Here is a 12602-nt window from a genome sequence, read left to right as displayed (position 1 = left end):
TGAGATTAAGGGGTATGATTCTCTTTCCTTTTTTTTTTTTTTTTTTTTGAGACAGAGTCTCACTCTTTTGGCCAGATTAGAGTAGAGTGGTGTGATCTCAGCTCACTATAACCTCCGCCTTTCGGGTTCAAGCAATTTCCAGCTTTTTTTTTTTTTTTGTATTTTTAGTAGAGATGGTGTTTCACCATGTTGGCCAGGCTAGTCTTAAACTCCTGAGCTCAAATGATCCACCCACCTGGGCATCCCAAAGTGCTAGGATTATAGGCATGAGCCACCACGCCCGGCTTCTTTCCCTTTTTTTGCCAGCAGGAATGTGGGGGTGGGAGTAGGTCTTCTTGTTCATAAAGATAGGGGCAACACCCAATACATCACAGAGCAAGAGAGAAGAAACCTAAGCCCTTGACTACCTCGCAAAAGAAAGCCACCATGTTTTCCCACGAGAGGAATAATCTTCTCACGTGTTAAAGCTATTGGATACAATTTCCTACATGCTTGAATGGATTCCCACCCAATGTCATATCTGTGTCAGGCTCTGGGCCCTCTCAGCACCTCCTATCCCATTGTAATTAACTAGGCCAGGTTTAGGATAGTGCAAGTTACAATTTGTTCTATACTTTCTCTCTCACTCCCAACCCTGTGGTTCTTAGACATATTCTCTGTGAAAAGCATTACACAGTGTTTTCTCCCTCCCTCCTTCTGTTCTTTACTGTAAGCTTTCAGTCAATCACTCTCTCCCCCCTCTCTACGGCTCTGTTATTAAGCTCACCACCTTTGTGCTGCTGGCATCTTTTAAGGCTGCAATTCTGTGGTTCTGCTGCTCATTCCCAACGGACTTGTTGCACAGTCAAATGGGGCAATTTATCCCCTTCAGAAAACTCCATCCTCTTGCTTAGGAAAAGGACAGACTCTCTCACTTAAGACCACTGGGAAGATTACTTTCTTACGGAAAACAAACACATTCTCACCTCGTATCTCATGACACAGACGCTCTTGGAAGACTGGATCTTGACAGGACAGATCCAAAGACTGAAACCAGCCCTACCCCATCCCCAGAGGAAATCTCGTTATGGGGGACGAAGAGTCACTTGCTCAAGTCAGAGACAATGGCACCTCCCTAAAGACAGTCCAGCCAAGCTGTTGGCATGAGAAAGAGGCTGCAAGAATTACAGCAGCATCTTGCTGAGACAGCGGGGCATGGCAATGGGAACACTAGAAATAAGCTACATTTGGAGAAATTGCCTTGTGTTTGGTATTAGGAAGGTTTGGCAGCAGATACCAGGACTCCAGGCATCAGGCAGAAGTTTAAAGCCAGGACTTCAGGACCTAGAGTATTGATTCTCAACTGGAGGTTATTTTGTCTCCCCAGGGGATGTGTGGCAATGTCTGGAGACATATTTAGTTGCTGTAATTAGAAGATCCTACTGGCATTTAATGAGTGGAAGACAGGGATGCCTCTAAACATCCTACAATGCTTAGGACATCCTTCACAGAGATACACACCATAACAAAATTTCCCATCACAAAATGCCAACAGTGTCAAGTCCAAGGAACCCTGCCCTAGAGGGACTAGCATTCTCAGGGAAGGCTCCAATCTCAGGATGACATGGGTCCTGAGCAGTCTGCCTAGGCACAGGCTCAAGAACTGAAAAGAGCTGGCTCTGATGACCAGAGCTATGCTGGAGGTCAGAGGAAGAGGACAGAACCCCATTGATCAGAACTAGCATGCAAGGTCACAGACGGACTAGGAGCAAAAGCAAATTAATCCCAAGTCCCCGGGGCATCCCACTGGAACAGCTTAAACTCTTCTAGAAAACTGGGAGGGTTGTTCTACAGCAGAATTCTTTTTTTTTTTTTTTTTTTTTTAATAAAGATGGGCTTTCACTGTGTTGGTCAGGCTGGTCTTGAACTCCCGGCCTCAGGTGATCCGCCCACCTTGGCCTCCAAAGTGCTTCAATTACAGGCATGAGCCACCATGCCCGGCCACTACAGCCAAATTCTTAACCTGGCTCCATAAACCTTTCGGAGGCAGAGGAAGATCCATGCACAGATATAAAGGGATCTCGACACACATCCAATTAAATGCAGTTACGTGTTTTTATAACTTCCTGGGCATCTTAGTTTGTTCTGGCTGCTACAGCAAAATGCCATAGACTGAGCGACTCATAAATAACAGAAATTTATTCATTTCTTACAGTTCTGGAGGCCAAGAAGTCCAAGATCAAGGCACCAAGTGATGCAGCATCTGGTAAGGGCCCACCTCCTCGTCCACAGATGGTGCTTCCTTGCAGTGTCCTCACATGGTGGAGGCGGTGAGGAAGTTTTCTGAGGTCTCTTATACAGGCACTAATCTTTGTCATGAGGTGACTTAATCCCTCCCAAAGGCTGCTCCTCCTTCCTCCTTCCTCTTTCCTCCTTCCTCCTCCTCCTTCCTCCTCCCTCCTCCTCCTTCCTCCTCCTTCCTCCTCCCTCCTCCTCCTCCTCCTCCTCCTTCTCTTTTTTTTTGACACAGAGTCTTGCTTTATTGCCCAGGCTCTGGAGTACAGTGGCACAATCTCGGCTCACTGCAACCTCCACCTCTCGGTTCAAGTGATTCTCCTGTCCCAGCCTCCCAAGTAGCTGGGACCACAGGCATGCACCACCACACCCAGCTAATTTTTGTGTTTTTAGTAGAGACAGGGTTTCACTATGTTGGCCAGGCTGGTCTCCTGACCTCAAGTGATCCGCCCACCTCAGTGTGCCTTATATTAACTCATCTAATTTGCATAACACTGATGAAGTAGGTGCTTTTTCAATCCCATTTTATAGCTGAAGAGACTATGACTCGACTTCCTTAAAGACAACGTTTCCCAACTTTCTTCACAGCATGGCACACACACACAAAATTGTTATATAGAAAAGCTAGTAGAATTACTGAGATTTTAGTAAGCTTGCTATAAATAAAATCAATATACAAAAAGCAATTGCAAACCTATACTTTAGCCACAGATATTTAGGAAATACGGTTAAAAGAAAGATGCCAATTACAATGGCAATAGAAGCTTAAGGCATCTTTGAAAAAAATGTAACAAAACATGTATAAGACTTTTATGAAGAAATCATAATGCCTTAGTGAAAATACCTCAATGGCACAGTGGGGTAAAGAGATGGGAACAGGGCTGGGGTGGTGATGCATGCCTGTAATCCCAGCACTTTGGGAGGTCAAGACAGAAGGATCACTTGAGCACAGGAGATTGAGGCTGAAGTAAGCCACATTGCCACCACTGTACTCTATCTAGCCTGGGTGACAGAGGAAGACCATTCTCAAAAACAACAAAAAAGAGAGATCAGAATGTTTATGACCAGAGGCAACTTGGCCAGGGCCTCCTGCACCCCCATGTCTACTTCTCACTTATCTGCCTTGGCCTCTTCAGGGTTGAGTGTTTAAAATCTCTGAAGCCCACTCAGAACACACCAGATGGAAAGCTCTGCTATTGCCTTTTGGCTGGAACCACCATCTTCCAGTAATTCGCCAAAATGATGAACACAGAGGGAAAGAGTAGAGGCACCTGATGTATGTTCTCTAGGCCTTTTAGAAAACATGGGGTTTGTCCTTTGACCACATATATGCTAATCTATAAGAAAGGTGATATTGTAGACATTAAGAAAATGGGTACTGTTCCAAAAAAGAACGCCCCGCAAATGTTAACCATGGCAAAACTGGGAGAGTCTGCAGTGTTCTCCAGCATGCTGTTGCCATTGTTATAAACAAACAAGTTAAGGGCAAGATTCTTGCCAAGAAAATTAATGTACGTATTGAAAGCGTTAAGCACTCTAAGAGCCCTGATAGCTTCCTGAAACGCGTGAAAGAAAATGATCAGAAAAAGAAGGAAGCCAAGAGAAAGGTAGCTGTGTCAGCTGAAGCGCCAGCCTGCTCCACCCAGAGAAGCTCACTTTGTGAGAACCAATGGGAAGAAGCCTGAGCTGCTGGAACGCATTCCCTATGAATTCATGGCATCATAGGTCTTTTATAAAAATAAAAGACCTCTGGACTGTAAAAATGTTTCTCTTCATTGAGTAGAAGTGGGTGTCCCCTCCCACAGAGAAATATTTAAAGCAAATTTTAATTGCATTCTATTTCATTGTGTAATGACTTTACTATCCAAATTTTAGGTTATTCTTGCTGAAAGACGTGAGGTGGCTTATTGTGCAACAAATTACTCAATTGGTTAGAAAATGGGCAGATATTATTTATGAAATATTTGTACTGATTTGAAGATAGTCCCTCTAGATCATCATGGGGCTGGGGCAGTGGGTCACACCTGAAATATCAGATCTTTGGGAGGCCAAGGAGTGCAAATCACTTGAGGCCAGGAGTTCAAGACTAGCCTGGCCAACATGGCAAAATCCCGTCTCTACTAAAACTACAAAAATTAGCCAGGTGTGGTGGCATATGCCTGTAATCTCAGCTACTCCAAGGCTGAGGCACGAGAATCACTTGAACCTGGGACATGGAAGTTGCAGTAAGCTGAGATCATGCCACTGCACTCCAGCCTAGGAGACACAGCAAGACTGTCTCAAAAAAATGAAGAAAGAAAAAAGAAAAAAAAAGTTATGGAAGAAATAAATTTGTCAGCAGATACCAGGACTCTGGTATTTACAAAAAGACAGCTCTGCAATTACCACTAAATATATTTAATTAGTAGCTATAATTCTTCCAACAAAGAAAACACCAGGCCTAGTTAGTTCAAAAGGCAGGCACAACCAAACATGAAAGAGGTCAGTGCAGAATCACACATGAAGTCTTGCAGAGAATAGAAAGAGGCATGAGCATCCAACTCATTATATAAGGCTAGTGTAATTTTCGTACTAAAACCCCCAGATAAGGACCTGGAAAAGAAACTTTTAAGCCTGTAAGATTTATTTTAAAATCCTTTTAAAAGTTGAGGAAATCAGATCAGCAAGGTATAAAGAAGTTAATCTGTTGTGACCAATAAAAGCTTAATTTCACATTAATTTACCACATTATCAGATTAATGAAAAAATATGATTAGCTCAATAGATTAAAAATAGCAATTGATTAAATCTAATAATCATCTATGATTTTAAAAATTCTTTTTTTTTTGAGATGGAGTTTCGCTGTTGTTAACCAGACTGGAGTGCAATGGCACGATCTCGGCTCACCGCAACCTCTGCCTTCTGGTTCAAGCAATTCTCCTGCCTCCTGTAGTCCCCCGAGTAGCTGGGACTACAGGCGTGCACCACCATGCCCAGCTAATTTTTTTCTATTTTTAGCAGAGAGAGGGTTTCACCATGTTGACCAGGATGGTCTCGATCTCTTGACATCATGATCCACCCACCTTGGCCTCCCAAAGTGCTGGGATTATAGGCATGAGCCACCGCGCCCGGCCAAAATTCTTAATAAATTAAGGCTAAAAGGGACTATCTAACCTGATAAAGGGAAGTTGCAAAAATTGAACGTCACATATCAAACTCAATGGTGAGACTTTAAAAAGCATTTTCTTTAAAATTAAAAATACGATAAGGATGACTGCTCTCACCACTTCCATAACATTGTACTAGATGATCTAGCTTGCTCTTAAAACAGGAAAGAGGAATACAAGGTAAAAATACCTGAAAGAAACAAACTGTTTCTATTTATGAATATCTTACTGGGAAACTCAGAAGAATCCATCAAAAAGCCATCAGACTTAATAGGAGCTTGGCAAGTCTGCCATAAGTAAGGTCAACATACAAAATACAATTGCAAATCTATACTTCAGCAACAGATATTTAGAACACATAATTAAAAGAAAGATGCCAGTTACAATGGCAATAAAAAATATAAGACACCTTTGGAGTAGCTCTAACAAAAATATGAAGACTTTTTTAGAAAAAATAACTTCAGTAAAAGATAATAAAGAAGATATAAATAGTTTTTCCCTAAAATAAGCTGTAAGATGTAATGACTTTCTATTCCTGGAAGTTGACAAGCTGATCCTAAAATTTATATATTTTATATAGCAAAGCAAAGGGGCAAGAATAGCCAAAATAATCCTGAAGAAGAACAAGTGTTAGTAATTACACTACTGCCAGGTGTTAAGAATTGTTATAAAGTCATCAGTAATTAAGACTGTGATATAAATTCAGAGATACGTTCATGAACCAAAACAGAGTCCAGAATAATAAGACTTGTGAATAGATGAATATATGAAAACCTCACCTATGACAAACTGGCATTGCAGATTAGGGAGAGGGTGAACTATTTTATAAATATTGATTGATTAGCCATATGAGGGAAAAGTTAAACTTACTCCAACCTTACACTATACACAAAAGTAAATTCTACATGGATAGACAATTTAAAGGCAAAATTTTTAAACTTTAGAATAAAACATAGAATATTATCTTTCTAACCTTGAGGGAAGGAAGAATTTCTTAATGCAAAACTGGAAACATAAATTCAACTACATTAAAATAAACAAGTCATGTACTGTGGCTCACGCCTGTAATCCCAGCACTTTGGGAGGATCACTTGAGCCCAGGAGTTTGAGACTAGCATGAGCAACATAGTAAGACTCCCATCTCTTAAAATTAAAAAAGCATATATACTATATATATATATAAAATACACACACACACACACACACACATACACATTAGCTGGGTGTGGTGTCACAGCTACTTGGGAGGCTGAGGCAGGAGGATCTCTTGAGCCCAGGAGGTCAAGGCTGCGGTGAGCTGTGATCAGGCCACTGTACTCCAGCCTGGGTGACAGAGTGAGAGCCTGTCTCAAAAAATAAACTATGGCTTCTCCAAAGACATCAAGATACCAAGAGAGTGAAAACATAAGTTAAAAACTGGAGGAAGATACCACATATATAATGGCCTTGGGCTTAGAATTGAGACTATTCTCAGCATAAGAATGGACTAATACAATAATTAACGCACCTGAGCATAAATCCTAGAATTGAGCTCCTTTGAATCAATAAGAAAAAGAAAAAATTTAATAGAAAAACAACATGAATAGTATTTCACAGAAGAACAATTCCACCCAATTTCTATGTGGTACACATTTGAAAATATGCTCAACCTCATTAACCATTTTATATGCTGTAGCTTGGCAAAAATTAAAAAGTCTGACAATAGCAAGTGTTGGTGAGAACTTATAATAATGGGAACTCTCATACTCCGCTAGATAGTAACCTGGAACTATCTAGCAAGGTTGAACATGTGTGTTACTCCTACCACTGAGCAATTTCTCTCTTAGTGTGGTTGCAGACTTCTAAGTTGGTCCCCAAGCATCTGAACCTTCTAGTATTCATGCCCACATATAACTCCCTCTCTTAAGGGTGGGCTGCACCTAATGACTTGAGTCTAATGAGTAGAATACAGCTAAAGTGATGAGATGGCACTTCTGATATTAGTTTTCAGAAGACTACCTTCTCCTAACTCACTCTCTCTCTCTGTTTCTTCTTGATAATTTTACAAAAGCACTTTGTTGAAGCAAACTGCCCTCTGGATAGACTGTCGGGGCAAGGAATTGAGCATCCTCACCAGTGGGGAAAGGAAGCCTGCAACCCAATAGCCAAGCAGGAATTGGCCTTGCCAGCATTCATGTGAATGAGCTTGGAGGTGAATTATTCAACAGGAGATGAAAGCAGCACCTGCTGAGCCATGTCTGGATTCCTCACCCACAGAAACCGTGAGATAATAAATGTATATTGTTTTAATCTGCTACATTTTGGGGAAATTGTTTATGCTGCAATAGATAATTGATAAGGTTTGGCTGTATCCCCACCCAAAATCTCATCTCTAATTATAATACGCATTGTAATTCCCATGTGTTGGGGATGGGACCTGGTAGGAGGTGATTAGATTATGGGGTAGCTCCTCATGCTGTTCTAATGATAGTGAGTTTTCTTTCTTTTCTTTCTTTCTTTCTTTCTTTCTTTCTTTCTTTCTTTCTTTCTTTCTTTCTTTCTTTCTTTTCTTTCTTTCTTTCTTTCTTTCTTTCTTTCTTTCTTTTTTGAGACGGAGTTTTGCTGTTGTTACCCAGACTGGAGTGCAATGACACAATCTCAGCTCACCGCAACTTCCGCCTTCTGGGTTCAAGCAATTCTCCTGCCTCAGCCTCCCGAGTAGCTGGGACTACAGGTGCGTACCACCATGCCCAGCTAATTTTTGTATTTTTAGTAGAGATGGGGTTTCACCTTGTTGACCAGGATGGTCTCGATCTCTTGACCTCGTGATCCATCCCCTCGGCCACCCAAAGTGCTGGGATTACAGGCGTGAGCCACTGCACCCGGCCAGTGAGTGAGTTTTCAAGAGCTCTGTTGGTTTTATAAGGGGCTTTTCTCCCCTTCTCTCCACACTTCTCTCCTGCTACCATGTGAAGAAGGGTGTGTTTGCTTCCCCTTCTGCTGTAATTTTAAGTTTCCTGAGGGCTCCCCAGCCATAAGGAGATGTGAGTCCATTAAATCTTTTTCATTTATAAATTACCCAATCTTGGGAAGTGCTTCATAGCAGCATGAGAATGACCTAATACAATAATTAACACACCTGAGCATAAATCCTAGCACAGACCTTCCCAGCAGATGAGCCAAGGCATACTCGTATGCAAAATGTGAATTACAGGTGAGCCCAACATAGCGATCCTTCAACTATTGGGGATGCCAAGAGCAGGTGGGTCAAGGTAGGCCTGGAATTACTAGAGCTTAAGGGCAGGTTATCCCCAGTAGGGGAAGCATACTAAAGCATATAATAATTTGGATTTACAATGGAAAAATAGATTTTAAAGACTGAAAGAGATAGGAGAGAGAATAGAAGAATAAGGCCTAAATAATCTTTAAATCTTTGCAAATTCTAAATAGCCAATTCTTCTTTGCTGAGAAGAAGTGAAATCTATGATATTTAGAAATCCCATTAAAATAAAGTTATAAAATCTCTCACATTTAGCCTTGGGTAGTTCGTTTTGTTAAATGGATGTACAGAAAGGAGGCAGTTTCCCTTAAATGGAGCCATTTAGGTGTCTAATTGGAGGTCCGATCCCTTTTTGCAAAAGATGTTTTTTATCTGCTGAATACAGTCAACTCTCCCGCATGTCCTCTCCCTGGTTTATTTGCTTACTCTGGGAAATGAAAGGATGGCGTGGTTTGTGAACCAGAAGTTGTTATTCTTTGCCTGCATATCATGTTGGCTTTTTTTGTAAGAAAAATCACAAGAATATATGAAAGTTTTTTTTTTTTTATGAATAGAACCCTTTATTTTTCGGAGAAAATGGACGGAACACTTTGGGGCTTGGGGTTGCCTGTTGCTCTTGTATGAGCACCTCCCACTGCTTTGACTTTATTCTGCCGCATACTCAGTGCCAGGATTTACGTTACCGCCATGGGGAACAACTGGATTTAGCATAAGTAAGAGTAACTGCTTTTCCCCTGGGGAGAGACAAAAAGGATAAGTGCATAAGGCGCAGAGACAATATTATTGGGAGTTATGTTCCTGTTCGGCTCTTTTATTCACTCTGAATTCTGGATTCTGTTGCAAATAATAAAAGCAAGAAGCTTGCTGGCCTGGAGCCAAGGTCTGGGATTAGCAAAGACTATTTTATTTGGGGCTAAAAAAAGTGTGTTCATTCGTGGTGGTTCTATACATTACACATTTGGCCATTTGGATTAAAAATTGTGTTTTTTTGGTAAATTGATATTTCCAGGGAAGCACAGTCAATAACAATTTGAATTAGGCAGGGAAAGGTGAGTTTCTCCCCCCACGTCTACCCAGGATGAATGCAGAAGGTATCTGTGCACACCTGTTCCTGCTTTGTCAAACATTCTCACGCTGCCTTATATTCCCTGGGCTTGGGTTGGACAGCTATCATCCATCCCCTTAATAACCTGCATCCTTTTCTCGCCGACTTCCAACCACAAGGTAACTTTGACACTAACACCCTAAAACCAAATGCCAGTTTTTCTTTTTTACTCTTACCTCAAATATCCCAGTTTTTCTCATAAAATCCATTGAATGAGTTGCAAGACCCCATTTTGAACTCGGGCAGACCCTGGTTGAAGTCCCAGCTTCCCTGCATGCTACCTATCTTCAGGATCCTAGGGGAAATTACTTAATTTTCCTTCACTTCAATTTCCTCATTGATAAAATGAAGAAGAATAATTGCATACATCTCATTGGGTTTTGTGAAGATTAATGAAACAAGAATAAACAGCATTATACTGCATGGTACCTAGTAATAAACAAAATGTTATCTTGATTATTAATATAGGGTAAAATGGTAGTCAGAGAAAAATTTATATCTTAAATACTGATATTAAAAATAAGAAAGCCCATGAAACCAAAATAAAACTTCCACTTGAAAAGTGTAGAAAAAGACAGCGTTTTTATTATGAATATGACAACTTCCATTTTTGGTTGTATGAAAGAATAGATGTCCAGAAAAAGTCTTCTGATATGGAACTAAAATTCTGGATAAAATATAGTTTTAACTTTCTAGAATATACTTGTCTGAACTCTTGGGGAAAAAAGGAAGATCCTTTCCATAGATAGTAAGAAAGTAAAAATCCAGACTTCAACCTATCTAAAGCTGGTGTTTGCCGTGACAGCCTGTCTGGCTGTCCTAGGTGGAGGATAGACAACACCTGTGAAAACCGAGAGGGTGGAAGATATCACATGAAGGTAGAATCCCAGAAATATTACTGTAGGTATGTTCAAGAGGGGTGAACTGTGGGGGGTGCCCAAGAGACACAGATGGCAGAAAAACTTATCGATCGTCTTTGGATCGAAATGAGGAATATATATGGGAAAGAATACTTGGAGAATACTAACCACAAGTTTGTTATCACAAGTGTTTTAAGCCAAAATTTATGCCATCTTATTACCTACTTGTCAGTAAATCTAAGCTAAATATTTAGTTAAAAGAGCATCCAGTCCCTCCCTCAAAAAAAAAAAAAAAAGCATCCAAATATTTGACTAATAGGAACAGAACAACAGAATAAACCTAAAGAAAGTAGAAGGCTGGCCGGGCGCTGTGGCTCACGCCTGTAATCTCAGCACTTTGGGAGGCCGAGGCGGGTGGATCACGCGGTCAAGAGATCGAGACCATCCTGGTCAACATGGTGAAACCCTGTCTCTACTAAAAATACAAAAAATTAGCTGGGCATGGTGGCGCATGCCTGTAATCCCAGCTACTCAAGAGGCTGAGGCAGGAGAATTGCCTGAACCTAGGAGGCAGAGGTTGTGGTGAGCCGAGATCGTGCCATTGCACTCCAGCCTGGGTAACAAGAGCGAAATTCCGTCTCCAAAAAAAAAAAAAAAAAAAAAAAAAAGTAGAAGGATAGGAATCACAAGGGAAAAAATTTAATTAATTAACTAGAAAATGGAGAAACAGTAAAGTACATCTTTTGAAAAGATTCATGGAAGTAATGACCTGACAGAAAGGCCTGTGTCTAACCCCGCCGTGTTGCAGCTGGGGAGAGCACAGGTTTTACGGAAAAGTGCTGCTTCCAACTGGATAAAGAAAATGTAGTCCATACACACCATGGAATACTATACAGCCATAAAAAATGTCTTTTGTGAGAGCATAGATGGAAGCGGAGGCTATTATCCTTAACAAACTAACACAGAAACAGAAAACAAAATACTGCATGTTCTCTTTTCTTTTCTTTTTCTTTTTCTTCTTTTTTTTGAGACAGAGTCTCACTCCATTACTAGGTGCCAGGCTGGAGTGCAGTGGTGTGACCTTGGCTCACTGCAACCTCTGCCTCCCAGGTTCAAGCAATTCTCCTGCCTCAGCCTCCCCAGTAGCTGGGACTACAGGCATGTGCCACCACACCCAGCTAATTTTTTTGTATTTTTAGTAGAGATGGGGTTTCACCATGTTGGCCAGTGTGGTCTCGATCTCTTGACCTCGTGATCCACCTGCCTTGGCCTCCCAAAGTGCTGGGATTACAGGCGTGAGCCACCGTGCCCAGCCTGCATGTTCTCTAAGTGGGAGTTGAATGATGAGAACACGTGGACACAAAGAAAGAAACAACAGACACTGGGGTCTACTTGGGGGTGGAGAGTGGGAGGAGGAGAGGAACAGAGAAAATAATACTTGAGTCCTAGGCTTGATACCTGGGAGATGAAATGATCTGTACAACAAACCCCCATGACATTAGTCTAGCTGTATAACAAACCTGCACATGTACCCCCAAACCTAAAATAAAAGTTAAAAATTATTTTACATATATATATATATTTAAGTGCCACTTTCAACAGTTCCTGAACAGATGTGATGGCTGAGGGATAGGTCCAGGCAGATTCTAGATTTTCTATTTTATGGAAAATCCTCTCAAAAGCCAGTGAATGCCAGCATGGTCCAGGGAACAAAACCAAGAGCCCTGGACCCTCAAAGAGAAAGTAGAGGTGACTATTTAGGCCACAGAAAGAGGAAGAGGCAGATTATGGGACCAGCCTCAGAGCTGTTGGGGTCAGAGCCATCAGCCAGGCATGCAGTAGAAAGAAAGGTCACCTAGGACCTTGCAGGTCCCTTGGGGAGGGTGAGCAGTGCACAGACCAGATCTCCTCCTGTTGCCAGCAGTCCATGGACACTCCCACTGTGTTCCACCTAGAAA

The 12602-nt window shown here is 41.4% G+C and overlaps 1 long non-coding RNA gene across 1 annotated transcript; it reads left to right on the top strand.

The window, feature by feature from the left end:
• Positions 1-2193: 2193 nt before the first annotated feature.
• On the top strand, positions 2194-10678 carry LOC108592344 (uncharacterized). The gene is made up of 3 exons (XR_004745053.2): positions 2194-2245; positions 7471-7695; positions 10590-10678. It is a non-coding gene; the product is annotated as an uncharacterized LOC108592344 (long non-coding RNA).
• The last annotated feature ends 1924 nt before the right edge of the window (positions 10679-12602 follow it).

This window comes from Callithrix jacchus, chromosome 6 (genome assembly GCF_049354715.1).
Source record: "Callithrix jacchus isolate 240 chromosome 6, calJac240_pri, whole genome shotgun sequence".
Taxonomy (NCBI): Eukaryota; Metazoa; Chordata; class Mammalia; order Primates; family Cebidae; genus Callithrix; species Callithrix jacchus.
The sequence above is the reverse complement of the archived record's forward strand: the minus strand, read 5'-3'. Positions and strand labels throughout refer to the sequence as shown.